Source organism: Epinephelus moara, chromosome 23 (genome assembly GCF_006386435.1).
Source record: "Epinephelus moara isolate mb chromosome 23, YSFRI_EMoa_1.0, whole genome shotgun sequence".
In the NCBI taxonomy this organism is placed as follows: Eukaryota; Metazoa; Chordata; class Actinopteri; order Perciformes; family Serranidae; genus Epinephelus; species Epinephelus moara.
This window is the reverse complement of record NC_065528.1, coordinates 7244568-7261060: the sequence shown is the minus strand read 5'-3', so window position 1 is coordinate 7261060 and position 16493 is coordinate 7244568. Positions and strand designations below refer to the sequence as shown.

Here is a 16493-nt window from a genome sequence, read left to right as displayed (position 1 = left end):
CACTGTCCGCCAGTCAGCCAAACTTTGGCTTACACCGGCTGCGCTCCCCCTGCGCTAACAGTAGACCTGGTTTCAGCTGGCGAGCTTTTAGCGCACCTTCGGCGAAGCCTTTTGGCACGAAACTGTCACTGTGCCAAGCTGGATCTGTCGACACCTCCCCCTGCTGCGCCGCCACACCCATCTCAGCGCACCTCGGTCTGCCAAACTACCAAACTTAGCGCGCCTTGGGTTGCGCTGCTCGAAACTAGCTCTGCGCGGGGATCACCACCCTGCGCCACCCTGCGCTGCGCCGGGAAACTAGAGCCCCAACTCTTTTGTCTTCTTGACATTTAACAATAGGTTGTGCTCCTCACACCACTTGAAAACATCAGCTAATTCTGATCTATAGATTGAAATGTCTAAATCCCGGGTCAGTAGACTTAACAAGGCTGTATCATCAGAATATTTTATGATGTAGTTACATGAATGCTGGCTTCGACAGTTATTTGTATATAATGTAAACAAAAAGGCAGAACTTACACAGCCTTGTGGGGCCCCTGTACTTATTTCCAGTGTATTAGAGAGGGTTGAATTGACCCTCACCCTTTGCTGTCTCTTAGTGAGAAATGCAGTGTACCATCTAATTGAGTAGGGATTCACATTACATTCTAACAGCTTTCTTAACATGATCTGAGGAAGAATCGTGTTAAATGCGGAGGTAAAATCCATGAACAGGAGCCTCACATATGCCATGTTATTTTCCAAGTGTTTTAATAAAAAATGGGTTGTTGTGTTAAGAGCGTCATCCGTTCCTCTATCGTTTCTATACGCAAACTGGTAGGGATCCAGGAGATGCTGAACCTCGTCCCTCACTTTCCTTACCATTATACGTTCAAATGACTTGAACCTCGTCCCTCACTTTCCTTACCATTATACGTTCAAATGACTTCATAACTGCCGAGGTAAGGGCTACTGGTCGAAAATCACTATTCTCCTGTGGGCAGGGTTTCTTGGGAATTGGAATAATTATCGCTGATGTCCATAGTCTGGGTATTTCTCCTGTGTCGGCTGAGAGCTGATACAGGGGACTCCAGGCTGGGGTCAGTTCCTCCGCAAATGTTTTGAGCATAAAGGCTGTGATACCGTCTAGCCCACAGGCTTTTTTAATGTTCAATTTCTTGAAGACTTTAGTCACATCTTCCGTGTCTATTACTATTCTGTCATCTAGATCACATACTACTGTATTCAGCAGGTCCCTGCACTTCTCAATATTAGTCTCAGCATTCGAGTCAAATCTTTTATAAAAGTTATTTAGCTCATTTGCCTTCTCACTTTCATTAATCATATGCATTTCTTTCTTCCCAGTTTCCATACTAGTCATTTCCCTTACTGAGTCCCAGATTTCCTTAGAGCTCTTCGAGGAGTAGGCCTCCCTGACCTGCTTTCTATGTTGTTCCCTAGCTGCTTTTAACTTCTGTTTTAATTCTCTCTGAGCCTCTCTCAGACCTACTGAGTCCTTATTCCTAAAGGCTTCCCTTTTTCTTTGGATGCACTTCTTAATGTCAGACAATAAAGAGCAGGATCACACTACGTTTTGACTCTCTGCTAAGGTAAGACATGTGATATGCTTAAATTAAATGTATTTGAAGTTTAAAATTAAAAGTTGCCACTAACTAATTCTGCTCCACTACATTTCAGAGAGTAATATTGTACTTTGGAGTTCATTAAATGAACTTGCCTGTGGTTAGCTGAAACTTTGTTGAAAAAGATTTACATACAGTTAAAATCATATGATCAGTTTATGAAATCATGCATTGAAAACTTAATGTAAGTAAAAGTACAAAGGTATTTGGCATCAAATTCATCATGATATGCTTAGATAGGTATATTTGAAGTAGGACAGGCATTTGTATACTGGGTTGGGTCTGTACTGTATATTGTTTTGGCTCACCAATAGTAAAAAACCCTCAAAGATACTCACTTAAACATAGAAGACTCCAACTGACTCATTCTCTGACAAATTTATTCATCAACTCCATCTGTCATTGATCAGCTCTCAGTAATGGTCCTGTTGGAAGACCTACGTAGGATGAATGTATGCTCAGGTGCTTCCACAATGGCCATCACTTTATGATGGGATCAGGTGAAGGAGATAGGCATCAAGGTGTGTTAAGTTGTGGCCTTATCTGCCCTGACTGTGTCAGTTTTCAATTACAGAGCACGCTTTTGTGTTTCTGACCCTGAGCATGTAAAAGGATATGAGATATGGACTGTGGGTGTGAAAGTATATGTCCCTTTTGTGTTTGTTTTTTCCCATTCCATTCCTTCCTCACTCCTTAAACTCCCACATGATACCAATAGTCTTCTGTTGTCTTTTTTTTTTTTTTTTTTTTTTTTTACAGTTAAACACATTAGGATAACAGATATTGATTTCAAATGTCCCCTGAAATACACCTACCTCTCTGTATTTTCAGTAGTTCAGTATTTCAGAATAAGTTCATTTCTTGCTCTGTCCCCCCGGTCCAGGGCTGAATATTAAATCCCAGTGTGCGTACTGATACACTTTGTGTAACAGGGTCTGGCTAGTGTGTGATTCCGTATATCAGTAATCAGTGATGGAAGTGGTGAAGTACCTGAAAGCCATACTTAAAAGTAAATGAACAGATATTTTAACAGAAAATGACTTTGGTAGAAGCTCAATTTACTCAGTTAGAATTATACTTGAGTAAAAGTCTTAAAGGATCTGATATTTACTGTACTTGAATATCAAAAGTAATTTCATGATATTAAATGTGCTTAAGTATTGAATGTACACATTAAAATGGAGCTTGCATTAGAAAAATGAGGTCTGGGTCTGATGTTCAAATGTATTAAATTTTGGAACCAGACAGTGCAGAAAAACATTGAAGATGACAATTCCAACTAATTTTGGGAAGCCCATTCATTTGATGATATTATGAGATTGCCAGAGATCGAAAAATCTTAGGGGACAATGGCGCTTAGACAAGATTTGTGGTAAAAGTATGGACCAGTTTCCTGTTTTTATAATGGTGCAGGGACAGGAATGAGCTGTTTAATTAGAGCGCTACGATATGAGGCATCAAGGTTATTGTTGACACTGTGTCATTAACCTGAGGACATTTGTGTTTTGTTAACTGCTCCGACTTGAATTGCTGTGCAAATGACATGCTTCAACTGTTCAAAATAGATCAAGCAATGGCAAAGACATGAAATTACTTTAAATAGCTTTGGGTGAGGACAAGATCAATAGTTTGCATGCCAAATACAGTAATCTGCAAATTTGAATAGTTGATGAAATATCCATGATTGATCTTAAACTGATGTCATATATTTTTTGCAGATCACGTAAGATCTAACAAAGTGGTGATTTATTTTTCCCTCCATTCGGTAATGGAAGTGTGGTCGCTGTGGGAGATTTTTCTCCAGTTGCCTCCAGTAAAAGGGAAGCCATTGTATGTTGACGAAGTAGATGTTAACCTGTGGTGTAACGTATTTAAAATAGTCAGCTGAACACTGTTAGGCAGAATGATGCTGTGTTTGCACTGTGTGAGAAAGGACACATTGAAAAGGAACACCACTGTAAACAAGTGACGTAGATTTGTTAAAGATGCATGAAACTGGTGAAGACAGTTTATCTTTGTACACACTTCCAACAAATGCTTAGTAATTAGTTAGTAATCATAATCTGGAGCCATTACTGAAAACATCTCAAGAATTAATAGGAATAAGAAAGCAGGGAAACATCATACTAAAGTGTGTGTTACATGTTAAGTTGAAAAGCTGCTTCCTTGAGAAAATGCAAGTGTAATGTTAAATAAAAACGTGGATGTGATCGCTGGACCTATTAATGGGGTATGTGGTAGAGAGACACATACATATGGTGATATTTTTTTTAAAAACAATGTATGTTCAATTTGATGACAAGTTGGCGCACAGAGGACAAAACAATGTGCATATCCCCACAGCCATTTAGTGATCGCTACACCTACTGTTTCACAAGAGGAAAGGGTCACTGGTAAAGGTGACTTGGGCTTGGACAGTACATTAAATACAAGGAATTGCTATTGATGGAGTTGCAGGACAGGCATATGTAGCATTAAGCCTGTTTCAAGTTTATCAGGATCACATGTTTAACACTTTGAAAACGAGGCCATCAGTTGTGAAAATAAAACATGATAAGAGTGCATGCTGTGGTTTTCCTGTGGAAACTACACAGACAGTTTGACTCACTATGTGTTAGATTCAAGCATGTGTTCACACCATTTGCCCTATTTTCTGATCTACTTTTGTCTAAATGAGTGATAGGATGTTCAGTATTTGACATTTCTCCAGTACAAAGCTAGGGCTGACCTGCCTGCAGCCCGTGAGCGCATGCTATATTAAATAATAGGGCATTCAGACAGCATCAAACAACGTCAAAATAGATCCACTAAAAGTGCATTTTTTTTCATGCAGATAGGCTCGGATTGTTAGTATAATTATCCGACAACAATTATCTCTGTTGTTGTTACAGGAACCAGACTTGCTTCCTGCTAATAGAGAGAAATCTGTCAAGTTTACGACACAAGAGCAAGAACCCACATTGGTTTCTTTGCAACTACATAGTAGTGTTTGCATGTGAAGTGCAGACAGTCTGATATGCTGCACTCTCACGGTAAGCTCCCAGGTGTCTAGAGATGCACCAATCCAGCTTTTTCAGTTTTGATACCGACCCCAATGCTGTGGCTGATCCAATACCATGGTTGACCTAGAAAGCTATATACCTTTACATGTAGAAGAGAAAAGACTAGAGGCATCAGGCATTGATGACTACACAGGTCTTTCCTAAGATAAAATGAAACAAGATGAAACAGATTAATGCAATGATGAACTATTCATTTTTAACAAAAATAAACAAATGTGCAACAGCAGTTGAAATAGTGTGCACACAGCAGATTATCTCCTTCGCTCCATGACGTAGCTCACGTTGCAATAGATTTAAAGGGAAAGGATCATAGGTTGCATTTTCCGATACCCGATCCATCTATTTTGATGATATCGGGGCCAATATTCGATCCAGATATCGGATCGGTGCATCCCTACAGGTGTCATTTTAATTGTGTACTCTACAAGTGCGTGACTTACAACATAGTAATAGCAGTGATTTGCAGACCACCACCGTCTTATCTGATGTCTTTGAAGAACATTGAGGCAAGTTACTTGATTAGCTGGATTCAGTAAGTAGTAGAAGATTTCAGTGATGACATTTGCAAATCACCAACAATATGCAAACAGAGAAAGTGTGCTCAGGTATTCAAACAACCAGCACGGAAAAAGGCACACTATTCGATCAGGCGTATGTGAAAACAACACAGTGTGATGTGGATTCAATAGTGTTGCCGACATATTTCAGTGATTATGAGGGGATTTTATTATTATTATTATTTTAAATGTGGATTTTTTTACAGTGCAGAAAGAGAATAACCTCAGGCTTTTAACGATGTAGGTTTAACAGAGGGGGGTTATGATAAATAGGAGGAAATTATGAATATTATAATATCATTGAGGCGACTTTCCTTTTAAATTTCTCAAATGCTGTGGGATAAAACCAAATGAAGTTTGACATGAATGCAGTCAGGGTCACCCTGAACTGGAATCCTTCAAAAATTACATGTAACCTATTATAGATTTTTAAGTGAAATTTATAATATGAGGAAATTATGAATGCGTTATAATATAATTTGAGGTGATTTCAGCTTTGAATTTCACCAAAACTGTACAGGAGCTCCTTTTCTCTAAATTATAAGAAAGAAAACTACAAAAAACAGAATAATGTCAAACATTATTGCAATAAGATTTCATATAATGTGCAATATAATGTTGTTTTACTTGGTATATCAAATGTGAGAAACTACTGCTTACATGCAGACCTTCCTTTGCACTTTTTGGCCGCTCCAAGTACCTGTACAGACAAGCATCAAAATCCAAGTGGTGGCTGGTTTTAGCAGGTGCTCTCAAACGACTGCTCACTTGACCACAGTGAGAACCAGCAACCAGGACCATTATTAATCTAATGTTGCATAACTGATGCACAATTTAAAGGTGACGCTATGTACTGCCAATTCTATAAATGTAACGTAATAATCAATCACACAAATAAAACTCATCTAAACGTCGCAGCTGAGTGTCTTTCTGCGTAGTCCTTTGGACTCTCTAAAATAATGGGGTTTCACAGTGACATTCTGTGGTACAGGTGGTCAAGTTAAAAAAAACAAAAAGGACTTCAATAAACAGGTTTTGCACGCTTGGCAACATTTTTTCTGTATGCTCGTAAAGCCTGGCCTGCCAGGAGGTTCCTATGTGTCTGCATACATACAGTACACACATCCGACTGTAGTTAGGCCTCAGGAAAATCGCCCTCCTGAGGCTTAAGCACATACAGTACATTTGTACATACAGTACAGCATGCATGCAGGATGCCGGGAGGTATCTATTTGTTTGCCGGCAGCAGAGGGGTTCCTGAGGCCTCAGTACATACAATACTACATATGAGGTGTCTCAATATCTATACTATGTGCACCAAGAAGCTGCTACACATACACTGTCTACATTTGTCAAGTATTCCTAACAGGCAACAACAAACAGAACAATGCCACATTGTGCACCCTCCATATAAACATTCAAAATGAACAAATCTTTATGCAAAATTGTAAAACACTGTTCTCTGAATAAATGAAATAATCAACTAATCATCTACATTTCATAATACAAAGTAGGCCCATGTTCAGTTGCAACATTCAGGCTAACAGCGTTTTGCTCTCTCCTCCCCATTTTGTTCTCCGCTGTTCTCCTTACTGTACTTTATTCTCCACTGCTTTTCTTTGCTCTCCTCCTCTCAGTATGTTCTCCTCTCCTCATTTGCTTCCCCTCCTCTTTCTTTTTTAGATAGTCACACACTAATTAATAATTATCTTCAAAGTAAGCATTAGATATTCTTAAAGAATTCAAGAGAGCGGATGTGTGCAGTGGCTGCAGCGTCACAATCTTCCTCTTCTCCTCTGTGGTCTTTGCACAAGTCATGTTTGCACATCAGACAAAGTTGACTTTTGGTTTATGACGACACAAGGAAGTGGGGAAGCAGTTCAGCATTTGTCTCCATTTACACCAGACAGTTGGTGAATCTGATGGTTGATGATGGAGGAAGAAGGTATGATTTTACCGATGGATTTTACGCCAGGCTATCTTACTTGATGTTAAGCTTAATGGTGAGTTATTTCCTCAGCGGGCTGGCTGTATTGAGATGTTTTAACGGTGATTCAATTTCACAACAGTGATAAACAATGCTGAGGCTTAAGGTAAACTCTATGGTTACCTGGCTGTCTATGGAGGCAGATCAGGGAAACGTGGCTGCTCTGCAAGGGGCTACATTTGCATGTGTTCCCCATGGTGGAAGTTGAAGAGGGAGAGGCGGGGCCTTGACTCAAAGGCAGCTGTCAGGTATACAACTCGCTTTTAATTCAGTCAGTTTCTTTAGGTGTGAGACCAAATATACAAATTATAGGAAAACATGACTAGTATATTCTGTATGCCTTCATACTTGTGTATTATTCAGTTATTATTAGCATGATGACCTCCTGTTGGAGGGCATCCTTAGCCTGAGTCAGCTCCCGGACATGAGTGCGCAAGCCGACTATCTCTTGGTCAGTGAGCTGCATGTGCTCTCGACTCAGCCTTCTGCTCTCTGCTTTTCTGATGATGTAGGTTTCACGGCGAATCCTGCGGAGCCTTTTCCGCAGTATTACAGGGAGGCTGCGCACAAGTAGACGGTAAGGGCCCTGAGGAACAGGGTGAAGCCTTGTGCGCAGGTTTTTCACTATTTTAAGATGCACTGTGCGCTTTGGCTCCCCATCAGGCAGTTGCCAGAGGTAACCTTCTAGGATCTCTGGGTATACCCCATACTCAACTTCCAAGATAGTGCGTGTTTCGCGTTGTAGGGCCTGTACTGGCAGGTGACCCTCGTCCGCGTCGCGGAAATGTCTGTCTGTCTGCAGATCTACAGGCTCTGGAGTGGTGGGTGAATAACTGCATGACTGTGGATCGTCGTCCTCTTCTGGTGATGAGGATGAGTCAGGGGAGTGTAATGGCAGCATGTCAGCACGGGCATTGTGCTGAAGGTGTTCCTCTTGAGGAGGTGCCTGCACAGTGGTGGGCGTCTGAGCCTCTAGTGAGGCCTGCATCTGCATCAGGTACTGGGAGGAACATTGTGGGCCGGGATTAACATTGGACCAATTTACTCCTTGACCAGGGCCCATCTGGGCTCGGCCTCCCGCAGTGGAGGTGCTAGCAACTGGGTTTGATGATTCTTGAGGGGCTCCAGTGTGGCTGGGGACGTCCGGGGGTGCCAACATAAAGCGGAGCAGGTCCTCGTGAGGAGGGCAGGCCAAGGCTGGAGCGTAGAGTTGTGCCAGCGCCAAACGGGGGGAACATCCACGTCCTTCCATCGGGGTGCCTTCACTGGAGGTGCAGGTCGGTGTGGGACGGCTGGCCATCGGATGAGGTGACCCGGTGTGGAATGGTGTGGAGGGCGGTGGAGGATGAGGCGGGCAAGGGCGACCCAACATGAATGGCCCCTGCTGCTGGCACAGGAACACCGGCTGGCCTCCTCGGTTCTGCTGGTATGGATGTGGGGTTCTCCAGGGCTCAGCCATAGTCTGTATCTATCTTAAGGTTGTAAAGGACATTTTAATGCACTTTCCCTACAGTGTTTTTCCTTTCCCTGTGATTTTTAGTTTGATACATAAGCCATGCAAGCAGGATTAGTTTGTTAGTGGTAAATGTTAGTACTAGTCAGGTGACAGCAAGAATATCTAAAGGTTATTTTGACTTGTGGCATTCTGTTTTACACAAATTCCTCGTATATTGCTTCAGCTTGTTTATTCATGTGCTCATATTGGACCTCTTCCATTGCCATACCTCGTGGCATCATCTCATACTGATTTCCACAATTTTGTCCTGTAATCTGATCTTGCTTTTTAGAGATCTTTCCTTGGGAACCAGTCATGTCTTCATATGGCTCTACCCTTGCTATGGGACGTAGGCCTTGGTCTACTATTACAAATTGTCCTGTGACACTTGCCATAGTCCTTTTAATGACAAGTTGTATCAGGGGAAGAACACAGCAGGCTATCGCGAGGAGGGCCAACACAACAAGTCCCAACAATATTCCCATCATGCGTAGTATCTTTTCAGGGGATAGTCCCCCCAGCCAATCCCAACTCGAGGAAACCTTAGTATTCCAGCTGGAGTGCTGCACATGTTGGTCTCTTAATGTACGTATGTTCTGTAAGGCTCAGGTTAGGTTGCCATCCTCCCCTGTATGCATAGGGATGACAGTACAACAGTGTTCTCCTATCACATCACAGACCCCCTGGTCTTGAGCAAGCATAGTCTCAATAATGAGCCTGTTTTGCACCGTCATTAAGGATGTGGCATGTAACTGCTCACTTACACCTTGTAAGGCTTCTATAGTCCAATTCACAAATCTTTGTTGGTTATACCACAAATAATTTATCCAACGGCTATTACGGGCTGTATACTGGGCATTGGCTATGGCTCCCCAGATTGGCCAGGAGCCCAGCACTCTACCCGTCTCTATCCATTCATCAGATAGAGCCTGTTGATCCCTGGGAACCCCTTGTGGCACCTGATCCCATGTAATGTACACACTAGCATCCTCCTCCCAGGAGCGTTTTTGAGTGTCAGTCGATCTACGAGACCGTGCGTTAGTACTGTTATTTAGGCTGTTGTTTAAACTCATTACCATAATTTGTCCTGTTAACATTACTGGGGTACAGATTCCTGTCCAATTCGCTGGCAACACAACTTTCACCTGAAGATCACTCTCACACATCCAAAATATATCTGCCAGTGGTGCTGTACCATTGGTTAAGTTAAGTGTCAAAATCCAGGTGGTATCGTTATAGTTACGTCCCATGACCATTGAATCATTCCCGCCATTGACCACCTGGTGGCACTGGATTTTAGCCTCTTGGGTTGTATTGCATACCTTCTGTACCCCTGAGAGTTGCGTCGTTGCCGCTGATGAGGTCACGTTCCCTACGATATCTTCGTACCTACATTGGATCAGCTTCTCTGCCTCCTGGGAAGAGTTAGTAGAAGTGGCATTATTCAACCAATGTTCTATATTACCTCCCCTCGCACACAGAATGGGAATACAAGGTCTGGTGCCAGATGTACTACTGGAGGCACGTGAAACTCCTGCTGGAACTGATCAGAGGCATTTTTAAAATTTCCTGGACAAATTGTGGTTGTGTTGGTCCACCTCTCTCGTCCTGCTGCCATCCACATGACACATGCAGCAAAACATGTTTTATGCTCCCAGCAGTTATCTATGTTTGGGAGAGGCCTAACCCTGGGTAGGCCCCTCCTTCTATGGCATGCTATACACGTAATATTAGTTACCTGTTTAGCGGAGTATTCTAGCCATTGATAGAACATGTTAGACTTCCAAGTGGTTGTTCTAATTAACTCTACCTTCTGCATCAGCACATCTCTTGGTTTTCTCTGGGACATTGGGTTCAATTGAAGCCACTGGCGGACCACTTTTATAGGTACACTGCACCCTGTGTCTGTGTCAGTGCAGCCTCTCATGTTACACATAACTCTTGCTGTCAACGTCCCTTCTGCACTACAGCGTGGTCCTGTGGACTGTCCATACAACCTAATATCTCCTGGGCCCTCCACCAATACATTGTCGTAAGCATGTGACTTATAGTAGGTTAGTTGTATCATTTCCCTGTAAGGTATCTTTCCTTGTTTTGCGGCCATGGTTCCTAACGCTACTAAGCATTCACTTATCTGTGTCTGATGTTGTTTGCCCTGCTCTGCTCCCTCACTCTGTTTCACTCCCGTCAAGATGAGTAATAGGGTTAGTAGTACTGCAGCTATTACTCCTACTTTAGCTCCTCCTCTCCTGCTGACCAGACCCTCAGGCCTGTCGGGAGGCTGTCCCCTCTTCAGGGTCTGATTCTCTTGTGTCTGTGTCTCTTGAGTTTGAATCTGGGTCCCCTCTTGAGTTTGAGTCTGGGTCTGTGCCTGAGTCTGAGTCTGGCCCTCCTGGGTCTGTAACTTCGCCTGGTTCTGAGCTGAGGCTTTCTTCTCCTTCTTCTCCTTCTGCCTCTGTTCCCTCTCCCTCTTGTCCTTCTGCCTCTGCTGCCACCTCTCTCTCTGCACTTGTCCTCTCATGATCTTCCCTATGATTAGCAGGTGATGACTCATAAGATTGAGATTCGCTGCCAGTCCCAGAGGATGAGGAGCTTCCCTCTGAGGAGCTCTCCATCTCTGTTGATACCCTCCCTGGTAACGACCCACTGCTGTCACTCTGGGCTCTCTCTGCTCTTCGTCTCTGCGCCACGCGTGCAGACCTTCGCCTTCCCTGCTCCTGCGGTGAGGCATCGCCTTCCCCTTCTGGTTGGTCTCCTACTGCCCTTGGGGCGGCCTCGCCGTCCCCTTGTGGATCTGGGGGAGCTGCTCTCCGTCTGGCTCTAGGCCAGGGTATAGGTCTCTCTGGGTCGTTAGCTCTGCAGCAGTGGTTAAGATGGAACCAAACGTCCTTACCTTCAACTTTTAAGGCAGTTGGTGTGGCTAGTACAACCTTGTATGGACCTTCCCTTCATGGCTGGTCCCACTTTCTTTTGAACACCTTGACGTACACCAGTTCTCCGGGACGTATTCTCTGGAGGTCTGCTGGGATGTCGACCCCTCTGTCCTCAGTGGCCCCCTTCACCTGCTGGAACACAGCCCTGTGGATGCGAGTCAGACTTCGTAAATAATCAAACATTTCACCTTGCAACTGTTCCAGGGACGGCCCCTCATAGGGACCTCTTAAGTACGGTATCGGGCCGGCCCGTAAGCATTTCATGCGGTGTTAGATGCATGACTCGGCTAGCTTGTGAACGCATAGACATTAGTGCAAGTGGTAAAGCATCCACTCAATTAAGCTTGTTTCTACTGTCTGCTGCTATTTTGGCTATTTTGGCTTTCAGAATACCATTTGCCCTCTCTACTGCTCCCTGTGATTGGGGATGATAGACGCAGCCAAATTTTTGTTTGATTCCCAACTGTTTTAGTGTCTCTTGAATGACGTTGGACACAAAATGGCTACCGTTGTCTGATGATATGGTATCTGGCATTCCAAATCTTGGGAAGACTTCTTGGCACAAAAATTTTGCAACTGTCCTGTGATCTGATTTTTCCGTGGCTTTTGCCTCCACCCATCTGCTAAATCTACATATGACCACCAAAACATATCTCATTCTCCTTACTCTCGACTGTGGTCCCATGTCTATGTAGTCCAGCATAAGGTGTCTGAATGGACCATCTGGGGGCGGTATATGTGCCAATGGGGCTGTAAAAACTTTCCTGATGTTGTATTCTGCGCAGATGTCACATTCATTTAATACTCTATCCACTGTGGCTGCCATGAATGGTGACCACCATACTGCTTGTAGTTTCCTAAGGATCTCCCCCCTTGCGCAATGGTCACTACCATGCGCCCAAATTATTGCATGTCTCAACAGCAAGGTTGGTAGTACAAAATGACCATGAGCGTCCAACCAGACGCCATGCAGTGGACCTGGTCGCATGTTCTTTATAGCCCCTCGTTTTACCCATAGACGTCTCTCGGCCTCATCTACCCTATCTTGAGCGGCTTTAAGTGAAGGCAGGGAGGTGAGGGATTCACAGTCCTGTATGGTCAATATAGGTGCCATTACTACCCCTATCGCTGCCTGTTTAGCTGCTTCATCAGCAAGATTGTTCCCCTTGGCTACCAAAGAGTCAGTTTTTTGATGAGCTGGACATTTGATGACTGCTAGAGCTGTGGGAAGAAGCATGGCTTGTAATAGATCAAGAATTGCAGCTCCATGAGTGACAGGAGTGCCGTCAGCTCGACGAAACCCTCTTTGTTTCCATATGTTAGCATGAACATGGCATACACCATAGGCGTATGCTGAATCTGTGTACACATTTAGTGACTTCTCCTCTGCTAATTTGCATGCTGCTGTTAAAGCTTTTATCTCTGCGAGCTGGGCTGAGCAGGGCTGAGCAAGTTTATATGATTCTACTGTCACAAAACTGTGATCGTTATTGTCAAGTTGAACAATACCGTAGCCTGCATGGCTGCCGGTGGCATCGCGAAAACATGATCCATTAACAAACAATGTGAGCTCAGCTGGAATTGGCTGATTATGCAAATCTTCTCTGGCATGCATAAATTTGTCGGTGTCATGAATACAATCATGTGGAGTACCTTCAGCGGGTAACACCAATTTTGTGGCGGGGTTAATGGTGGTGCAATGCTGGATGTTAAGTTCGGGGGCTGATAGGATTACCTCATAGCCCGTGCGTCTGGCTTGTGTCAAAACAAATCGTGGACTCGTCAATAGTGCATGGAGTTGGTGGGAAGTGTACAATGTCACAGGATGTCCCATGGTTAGCGATGATGCTTTCTGAAAGGCAAAAACAGCTGCTGCCAGTCCCTGGTAGCAGGGTGGCAGACCAGCCTCTATGTTGTCAAGCTTGGTGCTGTAGTATGCTAATGGCTGTTTACCTGTGGGTGTGTCTTGCATCAGGACAGCACATGCAAAGCCCGATCTTTCTGCAACATAGAGATGAAAAGGTTTAGCATAGTTAGGAGTGCCCAACGCAGGGGCGAACTGCATGTCTATTTTTAACGCTTGGAATGCACCTTCTGCTTCCTCTGTCCATGTCAACTGTGCTGTATTGTTTGTTTGTTCTGCTGCTCTTATCAGAGCCCTGAGGGGAGCAGTTTTTATAGCATAGTCACAAATCCATGGTTTGCTGTAGCCTGTCATGCCCAGAAAAGACAACATCTGGCCCACTGTTTGCGGCTGAGGGGCCTTGATTACTGTTTCTAACTGAGATGGTGCAATACACCTTTTGTCCCCACATAGTGTTCTTCCCAAGTATTCTACCAACTGTTAGCAGAATTGCAATTTATTTTTACTGACTTTGTGCCCTCCTTCTGCTAAGGCTGTGAGCACAGCAATAGAGTCTTTTTCACATTGTTCTTTTGTAGGGCTACAGATAAGCAGATCGTCTACATACTGCAGCACTGTACTTTGCACGTTCAGACTTGCGAGGTCTTGCGTCAACACGCGATTAAAGATCAAGGGGGAGTCAGAGAAGCCTTGTGGGAGGCGCCTGTATGCAAATTGCTGACCTTCATACGTAAAGGCGAAGAGATACTGAGAATCTGGATGAAGTGGTACACTGAAAAAGGCTGAACACAAATTAATTACTGTGTACCACTGGGATTCCGGTGGTATATTGGAAAGCAACGTGTGTGGGTCTGGTACGTGTGGTACTTCACCATCTACTACCGCATTAACAGCTCGCAGGTCGTGGACTAAACTGTAGTCTGATGAATTTGGTTTCTTTATGGGAAAAATAGGTGTGTTACAAGGGCTCTTAGTTTTAACCAATACCCCCGCTTCAACCAAACCCTGAATCGTTGGCCTGATACCGTCAATCGCATGCTGCTTAAGTGGGTATTGTTTCTGATATGGTAGGTTAACGTGTGGTTTCAGCTTAATGTGAACTGGTTGGGCTGATTTTATCAATCCTGTCAGTCTTGTGAGCTGTCCATAACTGAGGTGGAACTTGGTTTAGCATTTCCTCATGTTCTGCGGTGACTGCCATCTGCGTGGGTGTGCCTCCATCTACTACTACTTTGTCTGCTAATGCCTCATCACCTACTTTGACTGAGATTCTGATGAACTGCTTATCTTTTGAAATGTGAATATACTTGTTCATTGTGGGCACCCACTCTTGCACCTGCAGGGCACGCCTGACCATAGGACCAAGATGATGAGACTCATAACCTTTGGCCACCAACAATGTGATGTGCAGCATGGACTTTGGTACTTGAAACCACCCAGAAAATTCTTCCGGAAGGCGGACAGCCGCCGCCACGCCCTCCGGCCCCAAAAACATGTCTTCAGTTGTGATTAGATATGGTTTCTTATTGATCACTGCATCCCAGCATTCCTGGTAATCTACATGAGTCTGATCTCTGTCATACATGAGCGTGCAATGCAGTGGCAGAGTGGGGGTGTGTGCTGTGTCATAGTGCATGCGAATCCACACCTCCCATTCAGTCCATTTTTGTCTGAGGTGTGACTCTTCTGGTGTCAGTTGAAGCCAATAGGCAAGGGCCTGTTGTTTTTCTGTTGCACCTTGAGGCAGTTGTGACATCATGTTTTGTGGGGGTTCATCTGGGAAGTCCAAGTACAGTCCATCTTGGGTGCACATGATCTTTGCTTTTAATGGGCACAGAATGTCTCTTCCTAGCAAGTTTACTGGGGTGTGGGCTGAATATAGCAAAGGTGCACATATAACTTTACCTGCAACGAGCATTGGAACGGGCTCCGTTAGTGGTATGATCTGTGATTTCTCAGAGAAGCCTATGGTCTTTATAGATGACTTGGAGAGGGCTCAGAGAAGCCTATGGTCTTTATAGATGACTTGGAGAGGGGAAACCTGGAGCCTTCTTTTCCAATGCATGAGTACGTGGCTCCTGTATCTACCATAAAAGGATACTCACGTTCATGGATGACAACAGGTATGATGGGTTCATCATGTGACTGTAGCGATATAGCTGGTAACATTAGTTCCCCCTCAGGCTCCTCTGGGCACCCCTACCAGGGGCGCCCCTGTTCTGTACTGGGCCAGTTTTGTGCAGGACCGTCCCATGGATTACTAGGACAGTGGGCTCGTATATGGCCTGGTTGACCACACCCCCAACAGAGATTGTCAGGTGGAGCCTGATTGGCTCCTGGATAGCTTGCACCCATGTGGGGTGGTCCTGTTTGCTGGTTGAGTTGGTCCTGATAAACATGCTGGTTGCCTGGTATGTAATTTCTGCCTCCTTTCCATCCTCCCCGAAATGTTGTAAATGTTGGATCTCCTCGAGTTCCCCCTCGCCCCCGCCCTCTGGGGGGTCGCTGACTGCCGCCGCCTCTTGGTGTTTGCTGGTAATAATAATGGTGATGTGTGGCGTTGGCTGAGGTGTCTTTTCCTGCTGCGTTGGGGTCAGAGGGGGCTGACTGCAAAGGCGCTTGTGCCTGAACCGCCTGGGGAGGTGCTTGGGTTGCCATAACCAGGGGGGCCTGAACTTTAGTTTTTTCTTTTTCCTTTTCTTTTTTGACCAGCTTACTTAGCTCTCCCAGCTGTAGCTGTGTCAGCTTGTTGGCTAGTTGTTTACTGTCTTCTTCCATTTTCTTTTTATCTTTTCTGTAGAGCTCCACATGATGGACAATATCAATCAATCAATCAATCAATTTTATTTATAAAGCCCAATATCACAAATCACAATTTGCCTCACAGGGCTTTACAGCATACGACATCCCTCTGTCCTTATGACCCTCGCAGCGGATAAGGAAAAACTCCCCAAAAAAAACCCTTTAACGGGG

The 16493-nt window shown here is 44.3% G+C and overlaps 1 protein-coding gene across 7 annotated transcripts in view; it reads left to right on the top strand.

Moving 5' to 3' along the window:
* Positions 1–16493, top strand: part of LOC126384674 (NXPE family member 3-like) — a 47119-nt gene that overhangs the window by 11844 nt on the left and 18782 nt on the right. Inside the window, exon 1 of one of the 7 annotated variants that reach the window (XM_050035859.1) lies at positions 1541–1589. The exons of the other annotated variants lie outside the window; for them this stretch is intronic. The gene's annotated coding sequence lies outside the window, so the exon portion shown is untranslated. Of the gene's footprint in view, positions 1–1540; positions 1590–16493 lie in introns of those variants that run through there. 7 annotated transcript variants of the gene reach the window in all.